The following is a 17,638-nucleotide window of genomic DNA, read 5'->3' as shown; positions in this document are numbered from 1 at the left end:
CCTTAACCCTAGCCCTAACCTAACCCAAAACCTAGCCTTAATCTGAGTCCTAAACCTAGCTTTAACCCTAAATTTAAACGTAACCCTAACCCAAACAAAAGCCCTAATCCTATACATATCCCTAGTCCTAATCTTAGGTCTAAACCTATCCATTACCCTAATGATAACCCTAACCCTTATGCTAAACGTTAGGCCTAAACTTAACCTTATTAATTACACTCAACCACATTTAAACCCCAAACCTAACTCTTTCATTAACCCTAACCCTAAACCTAATGGATATTCGAGACCTAAACCTTACTTCTAACCTAAAACAAACCCTAAACTTGAACCTGACCCTAATAATAACCCTAAGTTTAAACCTAACCCTTACCCTAAACCTAACTCTTACACTGGACCAAGCCAAAAACCGAATACGAAATCTATCCCTAACTGTAACCCTAGACCTGGCATTAGAACTAGCCCTAATACTAGCCCTAAATCTAACACAAACACTAGCCTTCATTCTAGCCCTAAGCTTAGCCTTAATCATAACCCTAACCCTAACTCTAGCCCTTACCCTAATACTAACCCTCGCCCTAGACCTCAACTAAGATATAACCCACTCCCTTACCCTAAATGTAACGCTAACTCTAACCCTATTCTGAGATCTAAACCTAACACTAACCCTAGCCCTAATTTAGCCCTATACCTAAACATAACCCTAGCCCAAGCCCTACAACTAACTCTAACTCTCACACTAGCCTATCACTAGTTCTTACTCTATCCCTTACCATGACCCTAACCCTAGCCCTAACCCTAGTCCTAACCATTGCCCTATCTTTAGTCCTAGCCCTAACCATAGATCAAATCCTAAATCTAACCCTAACCCTAACCCAAAGCCTTAGCCTAACATTTATGAATACATTTATATTTAGATTCTATGTCTACAGATGTTGGCTTCAAATATTATTTAGAATATAGTCATTAGTTTCATAAAAGGCATAACATATCTGGTGGTATATAAAGAACTGGTGGTCAGGGGTAGGATGCTATGTTAAGGGGGAACGAAGTGAGGGTATGAGATTAATCTATCTTAGCAAAAAATTGGAGGAGAACTGTAATGAATAGAATAGGGGTAATTTATGGAATAATTTATAAATTAAAATTCCTTATCTGTATTCATAAATTTACCTTATGTATAAAAAGTAAAAGTTTGGAGGTTGAAAGTGAGAGAGAGGGAGGAAGAAAAAAGAAGAAAAAAAATACAAGGAAAGAAAGAAAGAGAGGGAGAATGAAAATAAGACAAAATAAAGGGGGGGGGGTGAGAAGGGCTTATGCAATTCCTCTATATTAAACTATTCTTGTGATTCAGTTCTTAAAGTCCAATTTCATGAAAAGTTCTGGGTTTCATGTGTGTTGAGATTGTGAGGGCCAGAGGGGGAAGAGTAGAGGAGAATAGATGAGAAGAACGAGAATAGAAAAGTCTCTGAGAACTCTGTTTTCTTCCAGTAGGTGGAGTTGTCTATTCCTTGCTTGAGTCTCTGTGCTAAGGGTAGTGGAGGTAGCCAGTTTGAGAGGGCTTGTCCTTCTACCTGGAGCCTCCTTACTCTTAGTCTCTGAGTTGGAAACCAGGTGCCTGTACTGTTGTTGTTCTGCATTGATAGCTACGCCCCCCTCCAAAAAAAATGCTTGTGAGAAAAATCTTGAGTAAACACAGCTGGAGGTAGTGGAGTTGGGAACCGGGAAGCTGAGCAGCCTCAGAACTGAGCTGGTAGCCACGGCCACCGATAGATGGTGAGTGTGGTCTTCCAAGATGGATTCCATCTCTTACTTGTGTAGGGTGTTTGGTGAGGTGGGTGGTTCTGCAGTGAACGTTGGCCATGTAGAGAGCTTGGTCTTGTGACCCACAAGCAAAGCTTCTATGTTCTGTGCTAACAATTCTCTGTGCTGAGGGCACCTGCATGGCCAAGACTTCCATCTGAGCTGAGAGCAAACCCGAGGCCAAAGACTTCCATCTGTGCCAAGAGCCCAAGTGCGGCTGAGCTCAGAGCACATGTGCAGCCAAGACTTTCTTCTGTGCAGAGAGCTCATGCGTGGCCGAGACTTCTGACTTCTGACTGAGCCGAGAGCAATCACACAGCCGAGACTTCCATCTGCACAGAGAGCTCCAACGTGGCCCTAGTTTTCTTAAAATGTCTATGATATTGTTCAAGATTCATCTTTTACTTACCCTTACTATGCTCCACAGGCTTGGGCCTTCTCGGTACAATGGTTTGCTGTCAGGAACAGTTTTTATTTTAAGATTTTCCTTCATATGGCTTATTGATGTGAATGAAAATTGAGCTGCAAATGAAACAGAGTTGGTAGGAGGTGCTTGAAACTTCACAAATCAGTTCTCAATGGGCACTTTCTGGTTTCTTTCTTTTGAAGGTAGGCAAAGCTGAAGCATGTAAAAGAAACCATATCTGAGAGCCCTTAGGGAGAAAACACAGAAATATGTATGTATTGAAATAAGTCTCAAAATGATTTGATCAGATTTCTTTGATACTACACAGTATTCATCTTTTAGCTTGATTCACTAAGCTCCCTAAGGTTGGCACTTCTAGGATCAATGGTTCTCTAAACAGGTAAGGGTTAGTGTTATGGTTAGTGTTAGGGCTAGTTTTAGAGCTAGTGTTAGGGTTAGAATTTGTTTTGTTCAAATTTATTTGATACTGGGAAAATTTATCTTTGACCTAGCCTTACTATGTGCCCCAGTTTTGGGTCTTCTCTGTTCAATGGTTCGCTCTTGGGAATAGTTTGTTTTTAATGTCTCACTTCATTTTGACCAATATAGGTAAATGGAAATAGAGCTTGAAATCAAACAGAGTTTGTTTGAAAGTTTGCTTGAGACTTCACACACTCCATCAATTCTCAGTGTGCATTTTGTGGTTTGTTTCTTGTTGAAGTAGCCCTATGCTGAAATACAAAGAACTAGCTTCATCTGTGAGTGCTTTAGGAGCAATCTTCAATATTTTTTGGTCGAATTACTTTTATACTGTACAGGATTCATCCTTTACCTAGCCTTCATAGGACACCAATTTGGGGCCTTTAAGTTCAATGGTTCACTGTCAGAAAGAGTTTGAATTTTTAGGTGTCACTTCATTATGGCTTATAGGTGTGAATAACAATGGAGCTGGAAATCAAACAGGGTTGGTACTATCAGCTTGATACGTCACACACTCAATTAGTTCTCTAAGAGCACTCTCAGCTTTCTTTCTATTGAATGTAGGCCAAAGGAGAAGCATGCAAAAACAACTGTATCCGAGAGCACTTTAGAAGACAACAGGGAATTCAGCATGTAATAAACTACGTCTCGCAATTATTTGGTCAGAATTCTTTGATACTGTGCATTTTTCATTTCTTAGCTTGCCCCACTAGGCTTCACAACTTTGGGACTTCTATGATCAAAGGTTGTCTAAACAGGTTAGGGTTAAGATTACAGTTTGGGTTAGGGCTAGGTATAGAACTAGTGTTAGTATTAGAGTTAGCTTTGTTCAAATTTTCTTGATACTGTGGAGGATTCATCTTTTATGTAGCCTTATAATGTTCCCCAGATTTGGGCCTTCTCAGTTTAATGGTTCGTTGACAGTAACAGTTTGTGTTTTGAGGCTTCACTTCATTTTGACATATATGGTAAAGAGAAATGGAGCTCAAAATCAAGGAGAGTTGGTGCTAGCTGATTGAAACATCTCACACTCAATCAGTTCTCTGTGAGCACTCTCTGGTTTGTTCCTTATGAATGTAACCCTAAGCTGAAGCATGCAAAGCAACTTTATCTGAGAGTACATTAGGGGAAAACAAGAAAATACGTATGTACTGAACTATCACCCCCAATTATTTGGTCAGATTTCTTAGATGCTGCACAAGATTCATCTGTTAGCTTGCCCCAGTAACCTCCACACTTTTGGGATACCTAGGATCAATGATTTTCTGAACAGATTAGGGTTAGGGCTACCTTTAAGGATAGGGTTAGTGTTAGAGTTCTTTTTGTTCAATTTTTTTTGATACTTGGAAGGATTCATCTTTTATCTAGCCTTATTATGTGCCCTGATTTTGTGCCTTCTTTGTTCAATGATTTGCTGTCAGGAATAGTTTGTTTTTAATGTCTCACTTCATTTTTGCCTAAATGGGTAAATGCAAATGGAGCTAGAAATCAGAGGGTTGGTGCACGCTGGTTGAAACTTCATATACTCAATCAGTTGTCTTTGGGCACTCTCTGGTTTCTTCCTTGTGAGTGTAGCTGTAAGATGAAGCATGCAAAACTAATTTATCCAAGATCACTTTAGGACAAAACAGGGCAATATGCATGTAGTGAAATACCACCCTCATTTATTTGGTTAGATTTTTTGATACTGTGCAGAATTCATCTGTAAGCTTGCCCCAGTATTCTCCCCAAGTTTGATACTTTTATAATCAAAGGATCTCTTAAAAGGTTAGTGTTATGGTTATGGTTAGAGTTAGGGCAAGGTTTAGAGATAGTGTTAGAGTTAGTTTTTTTCAACTTTTTTGATACTGGGCAGAATTCATCTTTTTCCTATTCTTAGTATTCTCCCCATGTTTGGGCCTCCTAGATAAAAGGTGTTTCTCCTAGGAGCAGTTTTAATTTTTTTATGTTTCATTAAATGTTGCCCTATATGGGTGAATGGAAATGGAGCTGGAACTCAAACAGGGTTTGTGCTAGGTGCTTGAAACTTCAAACACTTAATAAGTTCTCAGTGCACATTCTCTTGTTGTTTCTTGTGGAAGTGGCCCAAAGCTGAAGTAGAAAGAAACAGCTTTATCTGTGAGCACCTTAGGAGCAAGCTTCAACATTTTTTGCTTGATTGCTTTGATACTTTACAGGATTCATCCTTTTCCTATCCTTTGTAGGATCCCCAAGTTTGGGCCTTCAAGGTTTGCCAGTTCACTGTCAGAAACAGTGTGAAATTTTAGGTTTCACTTTATTATGGTCTATAGATATGAATGAAAATGGAGCTGTAAATCAACCAGGGTTAGTACTAGCTGCTTGAAACTTCACTCACTCAATCAGCTCTCTGTGGTCACTCTCTGGTTTGTTCCTTGTGAAAGTACCATAAACTGCAGCATGAAAAAATAATTTAAACAAGGGCACGATAGGAGAAAAAAGGGAAATATGAATGTACTGAAATACCTACCCCAATTACTTGGTCAGATTTCTTTGATACTGCACAGGATTTATCTGTTAGCTTGTCCCACTAGGCTACTTTATTTGGGATTACTATGATCAATGGTTCTCTAAAAAAGTTAGGTTAGGTTTAGTATTAGGTTAGGGCTAGGTTTATAGCTAGTGTTTTGTTAGATTTTGTTTTGTTCAAATTTCTTTGATACTGGGCACGTTTCAGCTTTTACATAGCCTTACTATATTCCCTAGGTTTGGGCTTCTTGGGTCAAGTGTTAGCTGTCTGGAACAGTTTGTATATTAAGTTTTCACTTTATTTTGACCTATGTGGGTTAATGGAAATGGAACTGGAAATCAAACAGGGTTGGTTCTTGCTACTTCAAACCTCACACACTCATTCAGTTCTCTATGGGCATGCTCTGGTTTATTCTTTGTCAAAGTAGACCTAAGCAGAAGCATACAAAGCAACTTTATGAGAGAGCACTTTAGGATAAAATGGAAATATGCATGTGCTGAACTACCTCCCCAAATTATTTGGTCAGATTTCTTTGATACTGTGAAATATTCATCTGTTAGCCTGCCCCACTTGGCTCCACAGGCGTGGGACTTCTAAGATCATACGACTCTAAAAAGGATAAGGTTATTGTTAGGGTTAGTGTTTGGACTAGGATTAGTAGTAGTGTTAGGGTTAGAGTTAGTTTTGTTTTCAAATTTCTATAATACTGTGCAGGATTCATCTTTTTCCTATTGTGACTAATCTCCAAATGTTTGAGCCTTCTACATAAAGGGTTTGCTTTTAGGAACAGTTTCAATTTTCATGTTTCTCTTCTTTTTGCCCTATAGGGGTGAATGGAAATGAAGCTGGAAATCAAACAGGGTTTGGGCTAGCTGCTTGAATCATCACACACTCAATCAGTTCTCAGTGAGGATTGTCTGGTTTGTTTCCTGAGGAAGTAGCCCTAATCTGAAGTAGAAAGAACAGCTCTATCTCTGAGTGCTTTAGGAGCAAGAAGAATACACATGTACTGAAAGAGCTTCGATTTTTTTGGTCAGATTACTTTGATATTCTACAGTATTCATCCCTGTCCTAGCCTTAGTAGGCTCCCCAAGTTTGGCCTTCAAGATGCAATGGTTCACTTTCAGAAACATTTTCTATTTTAATGTTTCACTTCATTTTGACCTAAACGGAATTGGAGCTAGAAATCAAACAGGGTTGGTGCTAGCTGCTTCAAACTTCACACACTCAATCAGTTCTCTGTGTGCACTCTCTGGTTTGTTCCTTGTAAAAGTAGCTCTAAGCACAAGCATGCAAAAACAACTTTATCCAAGAGCACTTTATGAGAAATCAGGGAAATATGCATGTCCTGAACTATCTCCCCCAAATTATTTGGTCAGATTTGTTTGATACTGCAGAGGATTCATCTGCTAGCTTGCTGCCCTGGGTTCCCCAAGTTTGGGACTTGTATAATCAAAGCTCTATAAACAGGTTAGGTTTAGGTTTAGTGTTAGATGTAGGACTATAGTTAGCACTAGTGTCAGGGTTAGAGTTATTTTTGTTCAAATTTCTTTGATACTGGGCAGGATTTCTCTTTTACCTAGCCTTATTATGTTCCCCAATTTGGTGCCTTCTAATTTCTATTGTTCACTGTCTGGAACAGTTTGTATTTTTAAGTTTCACTTCAAGTTGACCTATATGGGTAATTGGAAATGGAGCTGGTAATCAAACAGAGTTGTTGCTAGCTGCTTAAAATTTCACACACTCAATCAGTTCTCTGTGGGCACTCTCTGGTTTTATCCTAATGAAAATTTTCCAAAGCCATGGCAATGAAAAGAACATTATCCAAGAGCACTTTAATAATAAAAAAAAAAAAAAAAAAAAAAAAAAAACTGGGGAAATAGGCAGGTACTGAAACATCTCCCCCAATTATTTTGTCATATATATATATATTTTATACTGGGCAGGATTCATCTGTTACCTTGCCCTTCTAGGCACCACACGTTTGGGTCTTCTATGATCAAAGTTTCTCTAAATAGCTTAGGGTTATGGTTAGGGTTAGTTTTAGGGCTAGGGTTAGAATTAGTGTTGGGGTTAGAGTTAGTTTTGTTCAAATTTCCTTGATACCAGGAAGGATTCATTTTTTACCTAGCCTTACAATATTCCCCATATTTGGGCCTTCTCATTTCATGGTACGCTATCAGGAACAGTTTTTGTTTTAAGTTTTCATTTCATCTTGACTTATATATGTAATTGAAAATGGAGCTGGATAACAAACATGGTTGGTGTTAGCTGCTTGAAACTTCACACACTCAATCAGTTCTCTGTGGGAACCCTCTGATTTGCTCCTTGTGAGTTTAGCTCTATACTGAAGTATGCAAAGCATAGGTTTAGGGTTAGGGCGATGTATAGGGCTAAGTTTAGTGTTAGAGTCAGGGAAAGGGTTAGTTTTAGGGTTAGGATTAGAACTCTTCAGGGCTAAATTTAGGGCTAGGTGTAGGTTTAGAGTTTGGTTTAAGTTAAGATTTAGGGTTAGGGCAATGGCTCGGTTTTGTTTTAGGGCTAGGGCTAGTGTTAGGGTTAGATTTTGGATTAGTTATAGAGTTAGGGCTAGTGTTAGTATGAGGTTTAGGGTTAGGGTTAGATTTAGATTTAGGGTTAGATCTAGGACTAGGGTTAGGGCTAGGTTAGGGTTCCAGAAGCGATAGGGTTAGAACTAGGGATATTGCTAAGAAGAGAGTTAGTTTTAGGCTTACTACCAGGCTTAGATTAGGGTTAGGGTTGCAGTTAAATTAGGCCTAGGATTAGAGCTAGGGTTAGTGTTAGGTTTAGACATAGGGGTAGCCCTAGGTTTAGGGTTAGTATTGGGGTCAAGGATATGTTTAAGGGAATGGGTGGTGTTATAGCTAGCTTTAGATTTAGGATGAGGGTTAGAATTAGGATTAGGTTTAGGGTTAGTGTTCAGGTAGGATTAAGGTAGGTTTAGGGATAGAATGATGGCTAGGGTTTCTGTTAGGTTTAGGACTATGACTAGGTCTAGGACTAATGTCAGGTCTAGGGTTATGGTTATGGATATTTTTAGGATAAGGTTATGCCTATTTCTTGTGAATTACGTTTAGAGTAAAAGTCAAGTTTAGACCTAGTGGTTTTATTAAGGTTAGAGTCATGGTTGGCATTTGGTTTAAGTTAAAGTATATGGTTAAGGCTTGAGTTAGTGGTAGGTTTATGTTTAGGGTTAGGGTAATGGATATGGTTAGGTTTAGGTTTCAGTTAAGGTTTAGGGAAAGAATGGGTTAGGTTTATTGATAGGGTTAGGATTAGCATTAGGGTTCGGGTTATGTTCAGTGTAATGGATAGGTTTAGAGCTCAGGTTATGGCTAGGTTATAGTTTGGATTAAGTCTAGGATTAGTGTTAGTTTTAGGGATAGGGCTAGGATTTGGTTTAGGGTAAGTCTTAGGGTTAGGGTGTTAGAATTAGGTCTAGAGTTATGGTTAGTTTAGAGTAAAGGTTAGTGTTTAAGCTAGGATTAGAGCTAGGGTGAGGGTTAGGTTTAAGTTTAGGTCTAGGGTTATATTTAAGGTAATGGTTTGGTTTAGGGTTAGGGTTATGGCTAGGGTTTTAATTAGGGTTAAGGTTCAGTTTAGGGTAATGGATAATATTAGAGGTAGGTTGAGGGTTATGGTTAGGGTATGCATTAGGGCTAGTGTTAGGATTAGGATAGTGTAAGGCTTAATGTTTCAGCTAAGGTTAGGGCTATTACAAGGATTAGGTTTTGGATTAGGTCTAGGGTTACATTTATGTTTAAGTTTAGGTTTAGTGTTATGACTAGGGTTATAATTAGGGTTAGAGTAAGTGTAATGGATAGGGTTAGAGCTAAAGTTTGGACTAGGATTAAAGTTAAATTTAAATTTTAATTTAAATTTAAATAAAATTAAATTTAAATAAAATTAAATTTTAGAGCTAAAATTAGGGTTAGGGTTTAGGATGAGGCTAGTGATAATTTAGTTAAATGGTTTCCTTGAGCTAGTGTTAGGTCTAAGACATAAGTTAGGGTTAGGGTTAGTGTTAGGGCTATGATTAAGTTTAGGGTTATGCTTAGGACTAAATTTAGGCCTACGATTAGGGCTAGGTTTTATATTAGGGTTAGGGCTAAGTTTAGAACTATGGGTAATGTAAGAACTAGGGTTATGTTTAGGACTAGTTTTAGGGTTAGAGTTATGGCTAGGGTTTTAATTAGGGTTAGTGTTAAGTTGAGGGTAATGGGTAATATTAGAGGTAGGGTTAGGGTTAGTGTTTGGGTTAGGGCTAGTGTTAGGATTGGGTTTAGTGTAAGGCTTAATATTTCAGCTAATGTTAGGGCTATTGAAAGTGTTAGGTTTCGGGTTAGGTCTAGGGTTACATGTATGTTTAAGGTTAGGTTTAGTGTTAGGGATAGGGTTATAATGGGGTTAGGGTAAGGGTAATGGATAGGGTTAGAGCTAAAGTTTTGACTAGGATTAAAGTTGGTATTAGATCTAGGATTAGGGTTAGGGTTTAGGATGGGGCTAGTTTTATGTTTAGTGAAATGGTTTTCCTTGAGCTAGGGTTAGGTATAAGACATGGGTTAGGTTTAGGGTTAGTGTTAGGGCTATGATTATGCTTAGCGTAATGCTTAGGACTAAGTTTAGGCCTAGGATTAGGGCTAGGTTTTATGTTAGGTTTAGGGCTAGGGTTAGAACTATGGGTAACATAAGAGTCAGGGTTATGTTTAGGGCTTGTTTTAGGGTTAGGGTTATGGCTAGGTCTAGTGTTAGGTCTAGGTTTTGGGTTAGGGTCAGGTTTCAAGGTAGGTTTAGTGTTAGGGTAAGGGTCAGAGTTCAGGATAGTGTTAGGGTTAGGGTTATGGCCTGAATTAGGACTAGGTTACGTCTAGGTGTAAGGTTAGTGTATTGTTTAGGTTAATGGTTATTGTCAGGGCTATAGCTAGGTTTTTGTTTAGGTCTAGGTCTAGAACTACAGCTATTTTTAGGATTAGCTTTAGGTCTAGGGCTAGTGTTCGGGTTAAATATCGATATAGGTTTACCAGTAGGGCTAGTGTTAGGGTTTGGTTTAGGGATAGGGTCAGGTTTAGACCCAGGGTTAGTGTTAGGGTCAGAAAAATGGTCAGGGTTAGGGTTAGAGCTAGAATGAGGGCTAGGGATGGGACTAGTAAAATGGTTAGAGTATAAGTCAGGCTTATGATTAAGGTTAGTACTAGGGTAAGCATTTGGTTTGGGGTTTGGCTTTGGGTAAGGAAAAGGGTTAGGGCTAGGGTTAGGGTTAGGGCTAGTGTGAGGGTTAAGATTTGGGTTAAATCTAGGGTTAGGGCTTAGATTATGGGTGGGATTTGTGTTAGGGTTAGGGGTAGGTTTAGGACATCGACTAATGTATGAACTAAGCTTATGATTAGGGCTAGTTTTATTGTTAGGGTTAAAGCTAGGTCTCGTAATAGGCTTAATTTAAGGTTAGGGTAATGTTTAGAGCTAGGATTAGTGTTAGGGTCAGCGTCAGGTTCAGGGTTAGTTTTAGAGTTAGGGTTAGGGCTAATTGTAGGGTTAGAGTTTGGTTAAGAATAAGGGTTAGTGTTAGGGCTATGGCTTGGTAGTTTTTTATGACTAGGGCTAGGCGTAGTTCAAATTTTAGGATTAGCATTATTGTTAGGACAATGTTAGAGGTTGGTTTAGCTTATGGTTGGTTACAGTTAAATTTAGAGTTAGGTTTATATTTAGAGTTAGGTTTAGGGCTAGGACTAAGGATAAATCTAGGGATAGGGCTAGGACAAGTGTTAGTCTTAGGGCTAATGTTAGAATTTGGATAGGACTAAATTAGGGCTAGGATTAGTGCTAGGCTTAGTGTTATTGTTAGGCCTATGGTTAGGATGATGGTTTAGGGTTAGGTTTAGGGTTATGGTTATGTTTAGGGTAAGAGATGGCTTTATAGCTAGGTTTAGGTTTAGGGCAAGGGTTAGAATTAGGGTTAAAACTTGGGTTATGGTTTGGGTTAGGGCTAGTGCTAATTTTAAGTCCAGCATTATGGTTAAATATAGTGTTGGGGTTAGGTTTATGGCTACATCTAGTGAAATGGTAGGTTTTAGGGTCATGTTTAGAGCTAAGGGTATTATTATGTTCAGGGTCATTATTAGCGTTTGGGATAGGTTAAGGTTTTAAGTTAGGGCTCGAATTAGCATTAGGGCTAAAATTAGGGTAATGATAGGGTTAGGTTTAGGTTTCAGGTTAGGTTTAGGGTAATGAATAGGGCTATGAGTAGGGATAGGGTTAGGTCTAAGCCTAGGGTTAGCATTAGGGTTAGAGTTATGGCTAGGGTAAAGGATAGGGTTAGAGCTAAGGTTATGGCTAGGGTTATGGTTACAATTAGTGTTAGTGTTATGGTTAAGGTTATGGTTATGGTTAAATCTACAGTTAGGACAGAGATTCTGGCTAGGTTTTGGGTTAAGGCTAGGGTTAGAGTTACTTCTAATATAAGTACTATGATTACGATTAAGGCTAGTTTTATGGTTAGGGTTAGGGCTAAGTCTAGTGTTAGATTTAGGGTTAAGGTTTGAGTGATGTATAGAGATGGGTTTAGGGTTAGGTCAGGTTAAGGGTTTGTTTTAGCTTTCAGCTTAAACCTCAAATTAGGGCTAAGGTTAAGGCCAAGTGTAGGGTTAAGTTTTGGTTTAGGTTAAGGGTCAGGGTTAGGGCTATGGCTTGGTTTTGTATTAGGGCTAGGGCTAGAGTTAGGACTTGTTTTAGGATTAGCATTGGGGTTAGAATTAGGGCTAGTGTTAGGTTTAGGTTTGGCTCATGGTTAGGGTTAGATTTAGATTTAAGGTTAGATGTAGGATTAGGGCCAGAACTAAGAAAAGTTCTAGGGTTAGGCCTAGGGTTAGACTAGGATTAGAGTTCCAGTATGGGATAGGTTTAGAACTAGTTTTAGGGCAAGGGTGATAGTTAGACTTAGTTTTAGGTCTAGGTTAGGATTAGGGTTAGGGATATGGCTAAATTAGTGCTAAGATTAGGGCTAGGGTTATTGTTAGGGTTAGGCCCAGGTTTAGGATTAGGGTTATGATTAAGGCTATATTTAAGGCTAAGATAAGAGATAGGGTTTGTTTTAGGGTTAGGGCTAGGATTATGGCTAGGGCTAATGTCAGGTCTAGGGTAACCGTTAGGGATATTTTCAAGCTTAGGTTTTTGGCTAGGTCTAGTGTAAGGGTTAGGTTTATGGTAAGGGTCAGGTTTAGAGTTAGGGGAATTTTTAGGGTCATGTTCAGAGTTAGGGTTTGGTTTAGTTTTGAGTTTAGGGTTAGTGCTCAAATTGGCATTAGTATTAGTGTTATTGTAATAATAGAGTTAGAATTTGTTTTCAGGTTAATTATAGCATCATTGATAGGTTTGGGTTTAGTGATAGGGTTAGTGTTAGACCTAGGGTTAGCATTAGGGTAAGGTTTATGTTTAGGTTAATGGTTACAGTTAGCATTTAGTTTAGGGCTAGGGTTATGGTTAGGATTAGGTCTTGAGTTTGGGTTAGTGTGAGGGTTAGAACTAGGGTTATATTTAGGGTTATGTTTAGCATAATGGTTAGGTTATGAGTTATGGGTAGGGTTAGAGCAAGGTTTTGGTTAAAGGTTAGGTCTAGGGGTAACATTACGATAGTTTTAGGGTTACAGTTAGGGTTAGGTCTAGGATTATCATTATCATTAGGGTTAGGTTTAGTGTAATGTATACTGTTAGATTTAGGTTTAGGTTTAGGTGTAGGGTTAGGGCTAGATTTAAATTTAGGGTTAAGGTTAGGGCTATGGTTATGTTTAGGTTTATGGTAAGCTTTAGGTTTTGAGCTAGGGTTAGGGTTATAGCAAGTGTTAGGTTTAGGGTTAGGTGTAGGTTCAGTTTTCTTGTTAGGCTTAGGGTTATGATTAGAGTTAAGGCTAGGATTACAAATAAGTTTAGGGTTAGGTTTAGTGTATTTTGTAGGTTTAGTTTTAGGGTTAGTGCTAGGGTTAAGCTTAGGATTAGGGCTAAAGTTAGGGTTAAATTTACAGATAGTTCTAGGTTTATGTTTATTTTAAGTATTAGGCTCTGAGCTAGCATTGGGACTAAGGCTAAGGTTAAGTAAGGATTAGGTCAAGGATTAGGGTAAGGCTTATGTTTATGGCTAGGTTAAGGCCTAGGATTAGCTCTAGGTTTTGTCTTAGGTTTAGGCCTAGGGTTAGGGCTGTGGGTAATGTAAGAACTAGGGATATGAATAGGGCTAGTTTTAGAGTTAGGGTTATGGCTAGGTCTAGGTTTAGGTTTATATTTTCACTTAGGGTCAGGTTTAGAGGTAGGTTTACTGTTAAATGTTGTTCAGTGTTCAGGTTATAGTTAGAATTAGGATTATAGCCAGAATTAGCATAGGTTTAGGTCTAGGGGTTGGGGTAGGTTTTGGGTTAGGGTAAGGGTTCCTGTTTGGGCTTGGATTAGGTTTTTGTATAGGTCTAGGCCTAGAGTTAAGACTAGATTTAGGATTAGATTTAGGTCTAAGGCTAGTGGTAGAGTTAAGTTTAGGAATAAGTTTATTGATAGTTCCAGTGTTCGAGTTTGGTCTAGAGTTAGGGTCAGGTTTAGACCTAAGTTCAGTGTTAGGGTCAGAAAAAGGGTCAGGGTTAGTGTTAGAGTTTGGGATAGGATTAGAGCCAAAATGAGGTCTAGGGTCAGAACTATTAATGGGGTTAGGATTTTGGGTAGCCTAAGGATTAGGGATAGGTCTTGGGTTACCATTAGGGTTAGGGTTTGGCTTAGCGTACAAATCAGAGCTAGGGTTAGAGTTAGCGATAGGGTTATGGTTAAAGCTAGATTTAGAGCTTGGATTAGGGCTTGTTTTTGTTGTAGGTTTAGGGCTAGGGTTAGGGCATTGGCTAATGTTAGAACTAGGGTTACTATTAGGGTTAGTTTGAGGATTAGGTTTAAGGGTAGGTCTAGCGTTAGGGTTTGGTTTAAGGATAGAGTGATATTTAGTGCTAGGGTTAGTATTAGGATATGAATGAGGGTCAGAGTTAGGGTTAGGACTCGAATTAGGGATAGGGTTACTGGTAGGTTTCTTTTTAAGATTAGGATGGGGTCTAGAGCTAGGGTGAGCTTTAGTATATGAATCTGTGTCAGGGCTTCTTTTAAGGTTAGGTTTATGAGTCGAATTTAGGGCTAGGGTAAGGTCTAGATGTAGTTTTAGGGTGGTTTAACTTAAGGTTTAAGGTTAGGGCTTTTGCTTGGTTTTGTTTTACTGCTAGGGTTAGGGTTAGTGCTAATTTTATGATTAGTATTAGGGTTAGGGATAGTGTTAGGCTTAAGCTTAGGTTTAGGGTTGAATTTAGATTTAGGGTTAGATCTAGTTTTACGGTTAGGATTGAAGATAGGGCAAAGGTTAGGCCTAGGGTTAAATTATGGTATGTAATAAGGTTAAAACTAGGGATAGGGCTAATGTGAGTTAGAGTTAGTCTTAGTGCTTGGTTAGGGAAATGGATAAATTAGGGCTAGGATTAGGGCTATGGTTAGTGTTCAGCTTAATATAGAGTAGTGTTTGAGTTAGTGTTAAGTTTAGGGTAAGCAATAATGTTATAGCTAGGAATAGAGGTAGGGTAATATTTACAATTAGGGTTAGAGCTTTGGTTATGGTTAGGGTTATGATTAAGGCTGGGTTTAGGGCTAGGATGAGGGCTAGTGTTTATTTTAGTCTTAGGGCTAGGTTTGGGGTATGGCTAATTTCAGGTCTAGAATTATGTTTAAAGATAATTTTATGTATAGGACTATGGCTACGGCTAGTGTAAGGGTTAGGTTTAGGGGTAGGGTCAGGTTTAGGGCTAGAAGTATAATCATGGACAAAGTCTGGGTTAAGGTTTGGGATAGGTTAAGGTCTAAAGTTAGGGATTGAATTAGTATTAGGGTTAGGGTTAGAGTAATGATATCATTAATATTAGGGTCCAGGTTAGGTATAGGGTTATGGATAGAAATAGGTTAGAGATAGAATTAGGTTTAGGCATAGAGTTAGCATTAGGGTTAGGGTTATGTTTATGGTAATGGATAGGGTTAGACTAGGTTTAGGGCTAGGGTTATGGTTAGGGCTTGGGTTAGGTTTAAAACTCAGGATAGGGCTCAGATTATGACTAGGTTTCAGGTTAAGTTAGTGCTAGGGTTAAGGTTATGGCTAATGTAAGTACCAGAGTTATATTTAGGACAAATTTTAGGGTTAAGGTTAGGGCTATGTTGAGTGTTAGAGTTAGGTTTAAGGTCAGGTTGATGTTTAGAGCTAGGGTTAATGTTAGTGTCAGAGTCAGGGTGAGAGTTAGTTTTAGGGTTCGGCTTAAAACTCATATTAGGTCTAGTGTTAGGGGTAGGTGTATGGTTAGGGTTTTTTTAGTTTAAGGATTAGTGTTAGAGCTATGGCTTGGTTTATTTTTAGGCTAGGGTTAGGGTTAGGGCTATTTTTAGTATTAGTGTTAGGCTTAGTGATAGTGTTTGGGTTAGGCTTAGGCTACAGGTTAGGGTTAGATTTAGAGATAGGTGTTAATCTAAGGTTAATGCCAGGGCTAAATATAGGGTAAGGTTTAAAACAATGGTTAGGGCTAGGGTTATGGTTATAGTAAGGAATAGAGTTAGAACTAGTGATAGGGATACTGTGAGAGTTAGAGTTCATCTTATGGCTAGGTTTAGGGTTATTGTTAAGGATAGGGCTAAATTAGGGCTATGGTTAGTGTTAGGATTAGGCCTAGGTTTAGGGTTAGAGTTAGGGTTACGTTTAGTTTAAAGGAATGGGTTATAGCAAGATTGAGGGCTTGGTGAGGGTTAATATTAGAGTTAGGGCCAGGGGTAGGGTTAAGTTTATGATTAAGGCTAGGGTTTAGGGCTAGGATGAGGGCTAGTGTTTGTATTAGTTTTAGGGCTAGTATTATGTCTAGGGATACTCTCAGGTCTAGGGTTACAATTAGGGATACATTTAGTGTTAGGTTCATGGCTTGGTCCAGTGTAAGGGTTAGGTTTAGGGTAAGGGTCAGTTTTAGAGCCAGGATTATTATTAGGGTCAGAATAAAGGTTAGGGTTTGGGTTAGTTTAGTGTTTAAGTTTAGGGCTCAAATTAGCATTAGATTTAGGGTTAGGGTAATGACATGTTTAGGTTTAGGGTTCAATTGTGGTTTAGTGTAATGGGTAGGGTTAGGTTTAGGCCTAGTGTTAGCTAAGGGTTAGGGTTATCCTTAGGGTAGTGGATAGAGTTAGACCTAAGTTTAGGGCTAGGTTTATGTATAGAATTAGGGCTATTTTGGTTTAGTGTTAGGTTTAATTTAAGGGTTAAAGCTAGGATAAAGACTCTGATTAAGGCTAGGTTTTGGGTTATGTTAGAGCTAGGGTTAAGACTATGGCTAATGTACAAAGTAAGGTTATGATTACCGCTAGTTATAAGGTTAGGGTTAAGGCTAGGTCTAGTGTTACTGTTAGATTTACGGTTACAATGATTTTAGAGCTAGATTTAGTGTTGGTGTCAGAGTCAGGGTCAGGGTTAGTTTTCAGGTTAGGGTTAGGACTAGAATTAGGAATAGGGTTAGGGATAGGGTTAGGGCTAGGTGTAAGGTTAGAGTTTGGTTTAGGTTTTGGTTTAGGATTAGGGCTATAACCTGGTTTTGTTTTAGGTCTGGGGCTGGGGTTAGGGCTAAGATTAGGTCTAGGTTTAGGGTGATGATAAGGGAAAAGGTTATAACTACACTATAAGTCTAAGGCAAGAGTTATAGTTAGTCTTAGGGCTAGAGTTATGTTTAGTGTTAGGGATAGGGCTGAGTTAGGTCTCAGATTAGGCCATGTGTTAATGTTAGAGTTAGGCCTAAGGTTAGGGCTAGGTTTAGTGTTAGGGTTTGGATTAGTGTTAGGTTTAGATTAAGGGATGAGTTCATACCTAGTTTTAGACATAGGATGAAGGTTAGAATTAGGGTTAGGGTTAGGGTTATGATGAAGGCGAGGATTATGTCTAGGATGTGGGTTAAGGTTTGTGTTAGGGTTAGGACCAGGATTAGAGCTAGGGTTAATATCAGGTCTAGGGTTAGAGTTAGGGATAGTTTTAGGGTTAGTTTTATATCTAGGTCTATTGTAAGGGTTAGATTTATGCTTAGGTTTATGTTTAGAGCTAGAGGTATTATTGGGGTCAGGGTTAGGTTTTAGGTTAGGTTATGGTTAGGGCTAGGGCTCGAATTAGCTCTAGGTTTAGTGATAGATTAATGATAGTTTTAGGTTTAGTGTTCAAGGTAGGTGCAGGTTAATGGATAGGGTTAGGGATGGGCATAGGATTAGGTTTGGGCCTAGGGTTAGCATAAGTGTTAGGGTTATCCTTAGGGTAATTGATAGGGTTAGAGCTAGGGTTAGGGCTAGGGTTATTCTTAGGATTGGATCTAAGGTTAGGCTTAGGCTTAGGGTTAGGGCTATTGTTAGCGTTAGGGTTAGCTTTACAT

Source organism: Marmota flaviventris, chromosome 10, assembly GCF_047511675.1.
Source record: "Marmota flaviventris isolate mMarFla1 chromosome 10, mMarFla1.hap1, whole genome shotgun sequence".
Classification (NCBI taxonomy): Eukaryota; Metazoa; Chordata; class Mammalia; order Rodentia; family Sciuridae; genus Marmota; species Marmota flaviventris.
Note: the sequence above shows the minus strand (reverse complement) of the source record.